Source organism: Coffea eugenioides, chromosome 10 (genome assembly GCF_003713205.1).
Source record: "Coffea eugenioides isolate CCC68of chromosome 10, Ceug_1.0, whole genome shotgun sequence".
Classification (NCBI taxonomy): domain Eukaryota; kingdom Viridiplantae; phylum Streptophyta; class Magnoliopsida; order Gentianales; family Rubiaceae; genus Coffea; species Coffea eugenioides.
Window position 1 is genome coordinate 30,438,315 of NC_040044.1, and position 14,438 is coordinate 30,452,752.

At 35.6% G+C, this 14,438-nt stretch overlaps 1 pseudogene; it reads right to left on the bottom strand.

Annotated features, from left to right (window-relative positions):
* Positions 1–4,760: 4,760 nt before the first annotated feature.
* Positions 4,761–7,098, bottom strand: LOC113750645 (annotated as a pseudogene).
* Between the last annotated feature and the right edge of the window lie 7,340 nt (positions 7,099–14,438).

A 14,438-nucleotide genomic window follows, 5' to 3' on the forward strand; every position in this document is an offset into this window, starting at 1 on the left:
ATTTAGAGCTAACTAACAAAATCATCACAATCTATTGAAGTTTGAGGAAGTGAACAAACAGATATTCTTTATAAAAAAAAAAAGACATGCATTTGCAATTCATCTGTTGTTGGCAAAAGGTGCAGCTTTATCATTTAAGTGAGAATATATTGTTAATCCTTCTTCTTTTCCCAGAAAATTGACAACCTATCTTTGCATATCTTCTTTTACTTCCCAAATCTTGTCTTCACTTTCCCAATCCTATATCTCACTTACAGTAGAGTATGCACCTTCTTTCGTTTTTATATGTATCCCAAATCCCTAGAGAGTAAATAGCCAAAAACAAAACAAAATAATATCAATCAACCATGTCGCAAAGAAAAAAAATTGAAGTGGTTGAGACTTTAAGTACAACGACCAAACACTATTGCAATGTTAGAATCGTGACTCAAACCAACAGTATTAGACCTATTATCATTACTTTTTCAAAGCCTATTCTCATCACTTGGCTTCACTTTCATGGAACATTGCCAAAAATAATGCATTCACCAATTTGAATCCTCAAAGTAATATCATCCATACTTGAAACATTAGACGAAAAAATTAAATCCATGACAACATTAACCGAGAATTTATGTTGATCAGATTATAAAAGATGGGATTAATGACAATAATTATCTCTAATATGTGTCATGCTATCCACCCAGATCCCTAAGATGAAGTAGTTTGCAATTGCCAATTATAAAGCAAGACATATAGTCATGTAACCCTTCATGCAGGAATTGTTTCTCACGTAAGTTTGTCTTTTCAGCTTATGTGTTTCTTATCCTCTCTTAGATTATTTATTAGATTGCTTATGGTCTTATAATTGACTAAGAATAGTTTTACCAGTAATTGAGTTTAAGCCCTTTTAAAAAATTTGGGCTGTTGACTATTGAAAATTGGACCTAGATTGGGCCCTTTAATGCTGTACAATAGCTCACTGGTCTAACTCCATAGCACTAAATATCCATCAGGTTCAAGTGATCCATCGAAGAAACAAACCTTGAATGCTATTTTTGTAAGTGTCAGGCAGCACATGTTTACATGTTTCTTTGTAGGCCTTAGAACCACGCTCAAACAAAAATTGCTCCCTTTCTTTTGCTCCTTAACCTTCTCTTCCTATATCCAATCATGAGTTCTAAGTTAAATTCTTCGTCATCCTAATAACTTAAGACATTTAGACTCAATCACAGCTTTAATCCAGAAAACGAAAAAAGGCAGATTCTTTCACAACATATATTTGTATTGGAAAGGAGAGGGAGAGAGAGACAATTAGACAGTCGCAAAAGGGAAAACATGTAACTTCATTTCGACTACAAAGAACTGAGAAACCTAATCTACAATTGTTTTATGGTGTGTCAAATCAAGAAAAAGTTAACCAATAACCTACCTTTCTCAGTCCTAAAAGAATAACATATATAACCACTAAATAGAATACACACTGGAAATGTGAATTTAAAAGACAATCTACTACTGCTACTAGTGTATATATGACTTCAAGACTAGTAAAATTCTAGTCATCAAAGCCCAAGTAAAATGAGAACAATTGGCAACACTAATATGGACATAGCACAAGGTGCTGCCAATTGAGGATGCATGATTGTTTTGGAAAGGGCAAGCCTTCTAAGGCAGATGCTCAAAAGTTTCATAGGTAGTTGAATCATTTTGTACCAGATTATTATTTTCAGGGCATGTCATTTTAGAAGAGCTATGACATCAGTAGTATGTCAGGAGAGAGATGCCAGTTAGTGCTATAAGAGATTGTGTAAACTCAACAAACTAATTCAGAAAAATCTTTGACTCTGTTTAGTTGTATAGTTCTATATTGGTCCTATGCACAACATACATCCATGCACACCACAAAAGAAATAATTCTAGATATCTCCAGAATGAGCGAACATACATCTCCATGATCCAGCACATAGAGATTCAGGTCGGGTGACTGTTTCACAACAATCAGGGCTATCCCAACATCAAGAAACCCAAATTCCACCATCCTTCTCAATACTCTAGCCTGGAAAGTCCTTCCTCTAAATAGAGGTAAAGACAACCAACAAATGAAAGACCAAGCAAAAGATTTTCAGTAGAAAATAATAGAAAATGTTAACAATACTAAAACAGAAAATCAAGACAACAAATATAAGAACATTAGGAGTTGAAACCTGCTGGCATCCCTGAAAGGAGATTGAAGCTCCAGTGATGGTATCATTCCTGCTAGCATGGCACACTCTCCCAAACTAAGAAGTGAAAGTTGCTTTCCAAAATAAAAACGTGGTGCTGACGCAATACCATTGACACCATGTCCCCAATATATCTACAATATACCACAGTTTGAAGAAAATATGACATAATAGACTAAGACAAAAATCAAAGTACTGAAGGATTATTGCCTAGTCATGTGATCTATAAACAATCGGTAACACAAAATTACCCAAAGTTATATCTTATTAAAATAAATCACTGGGAGCACAAGAAATCATTGATTGGCAATTATCAGAGTTATCTCTTAACTTAAAGAGGATGAAATCTATATGGCACCTCATACAATGACATACCAATCCATTTAACAAAACATGCACCAGCAAATTAAGCTCAAAAGTTGGTAGGCACTTCATAAAAAACTAATGACAAGTTGACCATTGAACTTAACAATACTAGAGCTGCAACTTAGCTTGAAAGAGCAGTTGACCATTGAGCTCAGAACTGCTAAAGTTGAAACTTAGCTTGAAAAGAGCTGAAATCATATAGTAAAAAAATGAAATTCCAATGTTATTTAACTATTTTGTTTTTGAAAGCAATTGCTGAACCTTAAACCTCCTTGAACAAATCCTCTAACTATGAGAAAACCAACTGGATAGACCTCTACAAGCTCATAAAACTTCATGTCCAGAAACACCCTCAGGTACAGAAATCAGAAGCAATTCGACATCATCTTGATACCCAAATTGCACAAGGGGAAACTAGAAGAATACATAGAGTTGAACATAAGAACATAAGAAATTGAAAATTTTTGTTGAAATTGTTCATTTGGATATTTCCTTTTCTTTTATTACCACTAGAATCCTACAATCACATTAAACTGGGTTAAGTAGCATACAATGTCCTTGAACATGGTAAGTCATTAAACTATCCCATATTTGGAAAAAGAAAAAAAAGACAATTCCTTCAACTCAGTTTATGAGTTAGATTATCTTGGGGGAAACACAGTTTGACGAATTTCCAGTAGATGCTTCATCAAAATATTCAACATCTGGAATTTGTTCACTAAATAATATTTTGAACGGGGTAATGTATTCCCAACTTTTCTAAAGTGTGACTGTATTAGCAAACAGAAATGATCATCTGATATAATTCCTAACCCAAGTTTAGATTACTAAGTCTGGTAAAGCTGCAGCAATTCCTGTTCACTTGCCCACAATTAAGCTGCACAAGATGCCATTGCTGGAGCTATATATGCCTAATACACCTTTATATGAAGAAAAGATTCCATGCTAGTCTATCACTGTCTCCAGCAACTCAATGAGAAATCATATAGCACTAGTTCAAAATGTGTTAGAGAAATGAGACTCCCCAAAGTTACACAACTAATAAGTTAGACTAGATATGCCCAATTTGTAAGATATCTAGGTTCATCGAACATATATTTTAGCCAAAGTTTTCCAATATAAAGTATGCAAAGCTTTTGGGAACAATATAGATTAACTGCCTATCCACATCATGCTAAACATGCAGCTCAAGTTGTATGATATGGAACGAAGTTTAAGAGAGATTAAAGATTATTGACCTTAAACAAGTAACTGCTCAAGATTCTCAACTTTGAAATTCACCTCTCCATTGCTAGAGCCAGTACCATCTCGACAATTTTCCTCAACAAAGTACATTTGTTTTTCAAGAATGTGTTTTTCACCGGCTGCACTTTGTAATGGGAACATTAATGTACAGAGAAAATTCTATATATCTCATGAAATACACAGGGACCAAAAAAAAAAGAAAGTTGTTCACAAAGAGCCAAGTATCCAACAACAAGTAGAGGCATCACATAACTTAGCCTCAAAAGTCTCTGTTATCGATTCACAAAGAAAAATATTGCCATTACCCAGAAAGTGAAAACAAGGACATAGTAAACCCTGACAGAAAACATTTTAAATTTAATCTCAACACATAAAGATAGTAGTTAGCATTCTTTGACCACATTTGCAACCATGTCAGACACTCTAAACTTATTAGCTCAGTGGATTTAGTTTTAAATCCTATTGGCTATCCCCTGCATTTTCTACCATCCACAGACAACACAAAGCTGGTGAAAACAATTTTATTTTCTTTTATTAGCCCTTCTCTTATTGTAGATGAGTATTGAACATGGGAAAAGTGCATGTATCCATTGCATTGTTCTTGTAAAGACTCACTCGAGAAATGTCACTTGGGGAACCAAGCCAAAAAACCTCCTTTTGAGAGACCATTTGAAAAGTGTCATCATTTTGTATATTCATCATGCTCACTCTTGCCAAGACACCACAGCATTCCAACAAGTGATTAACTCTAATACAAAGGATAGCCAGATTCTAGATGAACCAAGTCATGCAAACTAGAAATATATCATAAAGAAAATAGTCACATCGTACACATATTCAATAGAATTTGATAGCTATTTAGATTACAAATCACATAATTTCTTTCTCTAATCTAATCATACAAAATCAAGTATTGGCTAGTTGTGCCAAAATATCAGCCATTAGGTGCTATCTTGGACCTGATATTTGCTGTGATGACATATAAGACATGCAAATATTAGAACTAGTCCTTGTACTTATGTGAGCTGTATTTTCTTGTGGAAATAGTACAACTTCATTTGGCCCTCCGATTTCTTCCTGTGTGGAAGCCTTGGTAAAACGAAGTCCATAGAACCTTAAGAAGTTTAGAGATTCTATTTTAGGCTCACACAAAGGTATCTCACCCTCCAACATGCCAACAACACTAGCCATGTTTGGTCTCAATTGTGGCTCCTCGTGAACACAGCACAATGCCACATGGACCAACTTCTCCACCTCTTTACTTATCACCCTCCCCTCAAACCCTGGATCAGCAAGTTCCAAGTACCTCCTTTGCTCATGCATCTCTAGTGCAAAAAGTGGGAAGTAAACAAGGCCTAGTCTTGATGAAGATGATGAGCTAAAACCTGCACTGCTACAGTCATCAAGGCTATAGCTTCGTGAATGTAAAGGGCAGTTTTTCCGTCCACTCACAATTTCAAGTAGCACCATTCCAAAACTATAGACATCAGTTTTGTCTGAGATTGCAGAATTTGTGAGCCGCTTTGGAGCAGGATAGCCATGAATGCCTCTCATAGTCGTGAAAGACTGGACTGTTCAGGGCTCAGAAGCTTTGAGAGTCCAAAATGAGATATTTGAGCTTGGAAGTGATTGTGAAGAAAGATATTCACTGGCTTCACATCACAATGAATAATCTTATGCTCACAACCACCATGCAAGTATGCTAACCCTCCCTCTTGCAGCTCCAAGTGCAATTTCAACCCTTTTTTGCCATTTTAGGATTGGTCCACCATCAAAAAAGGAACGATCAAGTGAGCCACAATTCATATACGATGCCTACCTTGAACACAGTATTCTTTCAACCTGACCAAGTTGATGGGATGAATATTACCAATAACAGCTATTTCGGTGCAAAAATTCCTCTTCCCTTGAATACCTAGGTTGTTAATCCTTTATACTGCAACCAGAATTTTATCACAAAGAATGCCTTTATATATAGCACCAAGACCACCTGATCCAATCCGAGTCTTAAAAATTCTTAGTTGCTGCCTCAAGCTCTTCATATTCATACCTTGGGTACAGCTCTCAACATAATCGATCCTACTTCATTCTTAAGCACATAACAGGAGCCAGATGAGTTCTCATAGAAAACCTCAAAGCAAGCACAATCTCCTGAGTAGAGATACTGACAAACTGATAAATTTACTCCATCCTTGGAATGCATGGTAAAATCATTAGCAAAGTAGTCCACACCATGCCCTAGGCTTAAATATGAGACTGTCAAATAATTATAACTACTGTTGTTTTTGGTTGAATTACAAGAGAGTGGTAGAGAACAAGAGCCATCAGTCAGTGAACAATTTGAGGTACTTTGTGAACTAGAGTGAAAGTTACAAGGACAAGAACATTGAGGATGATATGAATTAGCACCATTACTACACAACCCTAGCCTTCTGCAGACGTATGGAATCCAACAATAATCAATTGGGACCACAAAATTCTACTTTTGGACAGCCCCTAAGAAACTTTTGATGATGAACTGACCAGTGTAGTCTAACTTGGCAGTTCGAAAGCCAAATGGTGGCAACTTCACCTGAACCACTACTGCAGATCCTTTGTGACTAAACAGATAGAGACCTGTTTCATTAACTGCTATATGGTCCACAGCACAGTTTGAGTTTGTAAATGCCTGGGTATCCATGGATAATTTCCAATAAGTCTAATTCTGCCACTGTAACATGGCATCAGAAGCTGTCAAAGCAAGGCTATAATCCCATGTTGACAAGTCATCACTTGATAGGGCACTGTACAATGATAACCCGGCAAGCAAGGCTTGCCCAATCACAATAGTTTTCGTTGGATATCTAAAGCTCTCCTAAACAGTCACATTAGATTGATCAAGCAAAAGAAGATTCCCAGGCTCATTTAATTGTAAGACGGAATCTGATGACTGCATAGATGGAGTTGATCATTTTAAAACTACTATCCTGTTCAGTTATCCCAATACCCCGGGAGGTCATATGCATCTTTCCCAAAGTCAAAACAGGTGCATCTTGATTAGCAGACCAAATGATAGTATTGGATTCGGAATGAATAACGTACAAGTAGATTCTGGTTTGTTGAGCTCCAGCATTGAACATGGTAGAGTTAAATGTTCCATTTTTGGAGAACAAGAAAGTTCGTCAGGGTCAATGAATTGCATAAACGCAGTAGTGAAGTTTGGGTACACCAATTCCATGAAAGGCACACTAATTACAAGAGGCAAAGGCAAAGAGACAAAGGCAAAGAGAAATAAGAAAAACCGCATAAAGACTGGGAATGAACGAAAGACAAATATCAGTAAGCCGTACTGGAATTCGTATTGGTGTGATTGTATTAGGTCTGCTCTGTTCGTCTCCATTTCTTCTTTTTTCAATCTCATCCATTTTTTGGTCACACGTTAACTCTCACGTTATTGGTATGCTCAGCCTTTTGATCCCGCGTTGAACAACTTGAACTTGATAATGATTGATGAACTCAAGAGACAATGAGTTTTGTTTAATGCTATGATCAACTGAGATTTTAATAAATAAAATGCTGTGCAGATCTGGCTTTTGTATGCATTGATAAAACCAAAAAAGATTTGAGTTGTCGTAATTCATTAACTATATTTTCAGTCCTAATCATTCTCATTGAATGTCATGTTTAGTTTGAATTTCATACACCATAACACCGACAACAACATTAATTGCATATTTTCCACTTTGCACTCGAATTTGTCAAATTTTTCTATGACTTTTTTGGCCTAAAAACATAAAATAGACGAAAAAACAAAAACCCACAAACAAACAATGAAAATTAAATAACGCACTTTCTTTCGGACAAAACATCTAGCACTTGAAAGGCTACAGAAAAGTACCCGTTGTGTAATGGTGCTACCACCGCCACGAGCAGACAATGAAACTATTGCTTGAAGAATGCCAACTGAGTCCTCCCCAAAATGGCTAAAGAATCGTCGATCCTCATATGTTACCACGGCTTAGAGAAAATGCTGAGGCTATTATTCCGTTATGAGCTTGGTTTCTACTTTGGCAGACAATGCAATGAGTTCGTGCCATCTTTGTGGGAAGTCAGGGAGGAGAAGGTTGGAGATGAGGCGGAGAAATAGGAGAGTTAGAGAGAAAATGCAAAGAATCAGAGCTTTGACGACTGTGGGATTCAATGGATGATAGGATTGAGATGGTGAGTCTGTTGGAGAATAGTGGAGTTGGCGGTGGTGTTTGTGGAAATGCTCATGTGGTGCTAATTTTGAAAGGTTGGTTTTTGGGTCTGAAATGAGAGGACACAGGGAAAGTGTGGAATGGGGGAAATTTTGGTTTTGCATGGGATGGCTGATGAGATGGCTTTTGGATTGGTCAGAGTGGACATTTTCTTCCTAAAATGGTTACTAATTTTTGTAGATAACCATGGGATTGCCTTTGAACTACGAATGAACAATGAATGTTCTATGAAGAAAATTTACACAAATTTTGCCTTTGGCTTGATCACAAAAAAAAAACTAAATTAATAACAAATTTTGCCTTAACATATTGCCCTCTGTTATGACAGGTGTGCTACAAGATCTATAAATTGTCATTTTTACCAGAGAAGTTATTGAGTTGAGCTAGGCAAGGAGAGGGCCACCCCTCGAGTGTAAAGCTCAAATTCATAAGTAACTGCTTCCCAAACTTGAGTGATTATAATTGTCAAAACTCAATCTTGGCATGCAGTGAATTGTAAGAGTTTGAGTTTCAATTTGAACTCGTCTATAGCTTAGGCTAATCAAGCTTGAACTCAAGGTTGAAAAACCATTTTCCTATCTATCTCTAGCAGTTTAAAGTTCATTTTTTGTATTCTTGGAATCTCTAAACTAATGAGTCTAGACAATCCAATTATTTCTATGGTTAAATAAGGCAGTTAATTCTAGCCAGCTTTGAAGCTCAAAGAATCATTAAAAACCAAGCATTTCTAATATTTCAAACAATAAGTGGAAATCATTCACATGGTAATTCACCATCTAAAGGAACAACAAATTACTATGAACAAAATCACAGCAAAATGGGACCATAAAAGAAAAATATAGAGCCTTGTAATTCACTTCTGTAGAATGAACAAATGCCAAATACAGTACTAACATGACCAGACTAATTTTTAGGCACAATGCTGCATATATCTTCCAAGAGGAAAACAAATGCAAATATCAATGCAGTACCAAATACCTAACCTACTCCTACTTTATGGGGGATGGGGAAGTTTAAGGAGGTTGTATAAGGGTTGGGAGGTGAATCACCAGACTAGACAAATACACTATTGTCCTCTTTGGATTTTTTAAAAACAAGAAGCATTATCCTTCTTTTGAGATGCACTAGGAGGGGTTTGAACCTCCAATCTAATACACGAAAGAGTTTAAGGGGCTCTCCCTAACCATTGGATCAAAACCTAATGGTTCATCACATAATCAAGCATACCAATTTTAAGTTGGAACATAGATAAGGAACCAAAGGGAAGCCTTGTAGAATTGCATTGTACAAATTACAGTTGAGACAAATTTAAGCCTGTTGATGCTAAAAAATGGCTAAACGGTCTAAAGAAGATAGAAAGAGCAAAGAGACGAAGTTTAATCCCTAGGGAAGTTGTGATTTTTAAGTTAATCTTTTTGTATAATGCAAGAAAACTATAGAAAGACGCTCTCCAAATATATAATTCTAGAGAAAGAATCTAACTTATTAAAATCAAGAACATACCTCTTTTTTATCATAGTTATAAAATCTAGCCTATATATCGCTCGGATTGATGAACTGGCTACTTTGGCCTGACTGGATTCCTAATTGGACCAATTAAGTAGTTACCCAGTCAAAATATGGTCAAACTCATTTGATTCATTGAGGAACTGCTCGGCCCAAGATACTAGGTCAAACTCATTTGAGGAACAAGATACTAGGCCCGACTGGATTCATAATTGGACCAATTAAAGAGTGACCTAGTCAAAATTTGGTCAAATTTGTTTGACCCATCGGTTCAACCAAAAACGATAATGGATTGATGAACTGGCTACTTGGCCTGGCTGGATTCTTAATTGGACCAATTAAGTAGTTACCCAGTCAAAATCTGGTCAAACTCATTTGATCCGTTGAGGAACTGCTCGGCCCGGTTGCCCAACTGGATTCATAATTGGACCAGTTAAAGAGTGACCTGGTCAAATTTGTTTGACCCATCGATTCAACCAAAAACGCCGATGGTTTTTTAGAGACGCATGGACCATTATTTTAAGGGTAAACAACAAAAAAGTCCCCTGTGGTTAAGCAATCATACATAAAAACCCCCTGTGGTTTCATATCATACCAGTCGATACCCCGTGGTTTGAATTAACCTGAAAAGTGGACGGAAATCGTCAAATATTCGGCAATTTAACAAATTTACATGCAAGCTTTGAAACCCGCTTGCGGGTTTCAGGCTATTTAACAAATTACTTAAAAAAAAAAAAATATTTACATGCAAGCTGCGTTGAGTTGCACATGCCCATCGGAGGGCCCTAGGATGCCCAGCAAACCTCCCCTCTCATCCTCACCCTTCAGGTAAGGGTTTGAGAGTATGTGTTTGATATAAATAGAACAGAAACACAGCTTTTAGTCATTTTACATAAGGGGGGAACCCGCAAGCGGGTTTCAGGCAGGCTATTTAACAAATTACTTAAAAAATTTTAAAAAAAAAAAATTTTACATGCAAGCTGCGTTGAGTTGCACATGCCCATCGGAGGGCCCTAGGATGCCCAACAAACCTCCCCTCTCATCCTCACCCTGCAGGTGAGGGTTTGAGAGTATGTGTTTGATATAAATAGAACAGAAACGCAGCTTTTAGTCATTTTACATAAGGGGGAAACCCGCAAGCGGGTTTCAGGCTATTTAACAAATTACTTAAAAAAAAAAAAATTTTCACTTATATCAAAAGGGTATTTTCGTCTATTCACTCAACTCCGTCTGTTTTGCCGATTTCCGTCCACTTTTCAGATTAATTCAAACCACGGGGTATCGACTGGTATGATATGAAACCACAGGGGGCTTTTATGTATGATTGCTTAACCACAGGGGGCTTTTTTGTTGTTTACCCTTATTTTAAAGGCCAAAATTAATGGATCTATTAAGATTTGAGCCTTGGACCTCCTTGTAAATGTAAATATAACTTTACCACTAACCTTTACTTGTTGATGAAATGCATTTTTTACTATATTTTGTTTAATTTCTTATTATACAATTAATCACTTCGGCTTTCAAACTAAGACATTATCACTTTATAATAATAGTTGTATATTCAAAAGAAGTACATCACAATTAGGCAAAAAGATATGAATAAAAAATTAATACTATTACTTATTTTATTGCTAATAAACTAATTTTCTTTTTCTTTTTTATTTTTTACTACATGATATATATATATTGTAAAATTAAATTGAGTCCTCTATTAATGTTTATATATTCTAAATAAATCTTTTTAAATACAATAATTAATGTGTAGAAGTACTTTATCGATAAATTTTACATATACTAAGATAAATAACATATTTTTCATATTTATAAACATTATTTTAGTAATCCATTGGTTCAATCACCTATTCACTGGTTGAACTAGTAACTTAGCCAGTCAGCCCCCTTATCGAGTTGGATTTAATAACTATGCTTTGTAAGGAGATTTTTTATAGGACTTAATAGGCCTTAGATATGTTTTGGATATAAATTGTATTTGTTCTAGGCCAGCACCTTGTTAATCTTAATTGGAGCCCAATAAATAACTATTTATGGGTATAGGTATTACATTGGGATGGAGCCTCAGTTTCAAGTCTTGATCCATAATATTTTTTATCCAAACAAAGCCTATAGGACATTTGAGGTACATTTTATCACAAAGTACAGAGGCATAAGAACATAAGAACAAGAAAGTAACATATCAGACTGTAAAAGATATCATACTAAATCTGATCCATTTTAAAGTGCCACTTCGAACACTTATATTGTAAAATTTTCTTTGGTCATTTACACCTACTAAATAGAGGAAGAAAGCATGCAAGTAAATGAATAGAAACAAAAACGAATACATTATGAACAATCACTTAACTTTGCAAAAGAAAAGTTTACGGTCATGTTCGGGTTAGCGAGTTGTCTGGAATACTCGTGTCTCAACCCAACCCGCCAACCCGTGACCCGACTTGATTGCCACCCCTACATTTTAGTATTTTACCTATAATATGAGCTACAGATGGTCAATTGAGATGATTCTTGAAACGTTATAAAGTTAAGAGGAAGGGCTACAATTATTATACATATATCAAAGTTTAGTTCTCATCTTTGCCTACCTAAAAATCTCAATTACATAAGTACTTTTTGTGGCTACAATTTGAACAAGTCTTGTGACCTGTCATGGGTAATTTGGTCATAACTCATTCTCCAGATTACCAAACAACTTGATTCTTGATTCATTTGAAAATTAACATATTTGACTATAACTTTTGTGTTTTGCATAAAAGTTGATTCAATGTTCTCAATTGGGATATTCGAGTTGCAACTTGGCTAACCTGATTGTAGTAAGTACAATAGCAGTAGACTTCTATTAGCGTTAGGATGTCCAAACCAAAGGAAGCTACATCCGAGTCACTGTACAAACTGCCTAACGGCTAGTTTGTAACAACTATTTTTTTTTTTTTTACCATTGGAGCTCCATTTCCAGCACTTTTTCACCTATAAATGGCCTAGGGATATCCATATGAAATAATTTTTTTGGCTTATGGTTGTCCTAGAAACTAGTTTGACTAAGAACTCTTTGTAATCTTAAGATTATGAACTAAGTGTGAGAGTGAAGAGATCACCATTATAATAAAGGGAGGTTATGGAGTTTAAAACCCTTGGCTTAACTAGAGTAGAAAGGTTTAGTGTGAGCAGGGATATGACTCATTTATGTACAAGAAAAGTTATTGTCTCACCGACATTGAAGAGACACTTGGTGGAGGAACACCAAGACTTGAAGAAACTTGGATCTAAATGTAGGCACCGAGGGTAGGCAAACCACTATAAAATTGGGTTGAATATCTTACTCCTTTACCTTTTATTATGCTGTTTATTGTTTTTGTATAATTGGTTAATTGAGTTTGATTGTCATATGCTTATACTATAATTTGTTTGATACATGTTTGAAAGAACTTTTGATTTGGCTGATATTAGTTTTGAATTTGAAAAAATTGTGAACAACCTAATTCATGCCCCCCCTCGCGCCGCAAATGAGGTTGTTTTTGGACCTAACAGGTGGTATTGGAGAGAAAGAATGAGAAGGCAAAAAAGGGGGGAAAAAGGGTGGCAGGAGTAGCAATGGAGTAGTAGAATTGTTGGAGATGGAAGGGAGTGGTGATTGGCATTGGTGAAGAAAGAAAGGCATTAGTGGAAGAAATAAAATTGAAAAAATAAAAAAGGAATAAAAAGGAAATAAAATGGTTTTTTGAATAAACAAAATGAAGAAATGATTTTTTAAGGGTAAAAAACAGAAAAGCCCCCTGTGATAAACTTAATACACATAAAAGCTCCCCATTGTTTCAAAATATACAACACGACACCTCATGCTTTGAACTAAATTGTAAAGATGACGGAATCTGTTAAACTTAACGGAATGGACGAAATGACCAAAATGCCCTAATAAAATTAAATAAAAGATAACTCAAAAAAATCATTTGTTTTATTCTCTAAATAGAGAGAATTAAGAGTTAAGGGGTAAAATAGGTATATTTGATAAAAATTAGGTATAAAAAATTTTTTTAGGTTCCAATAAGTCATTTCCGTTAAGTTTAATGGATTCTGTCACCTTCATAATTTAATTCAAAGCATGAGGTGTCGTGTTGTATATTTTGAAACCATAGGGGGCTTTTCTGTGTATTAGGCTTACCACAGGGGGCTTTTTTTGTTTTTTACCCTTTTTTTAATAAAAAGAGAAAAAAGAAAAAAAATATAATGCATAAAATAAAATATAATCTTGTTGATAATGGTGGATATGATCTTTTCGTGTTAATTTGAACTATGAGTTGGTTATGTAGCAGTTTTCAAAACGAGTTTTGTGTATATCATAGGTTTCATGTATTTTATCCAAAAAGGATTAATTCAAAACACACACATACATATACATACACACATGCATACGCATATATATATATGTGTGTGTGTGTTTGAATTTCATATTGGTGCAAATTTGTAACTTTGGGAGTGCTAAACTGACATGTTAACATTTTGAGCCTAGATAGATCACTTAAATTCCACAGTGATAAGCCCAAGATTCCAAGACATGAAAAGGCACGTTTGACATGATTCTCCCTAATTTCACATGCGTATCAAGTAGCCGCTTAGCCACTGGACCTTTGGCCTTGCGGTCACCACCAAAACGGGAGGTTAGGGGTTCAACCCTTGCCTCCTACCAAAAAATTGTCATAATTTGTGATGGTTTTAATTGGTTTTCTTCGATGGAATCTCTATTCACATCGAATCCCGCTCCCGTTCCCCTCTAGATTAGGCTAATTATGTTCCTCCATTCTCTATATATGTTCCTCTCTCACTTAATCCCTAAGCAAACCAAACTCGTACCCCTCCAATATACAATGAC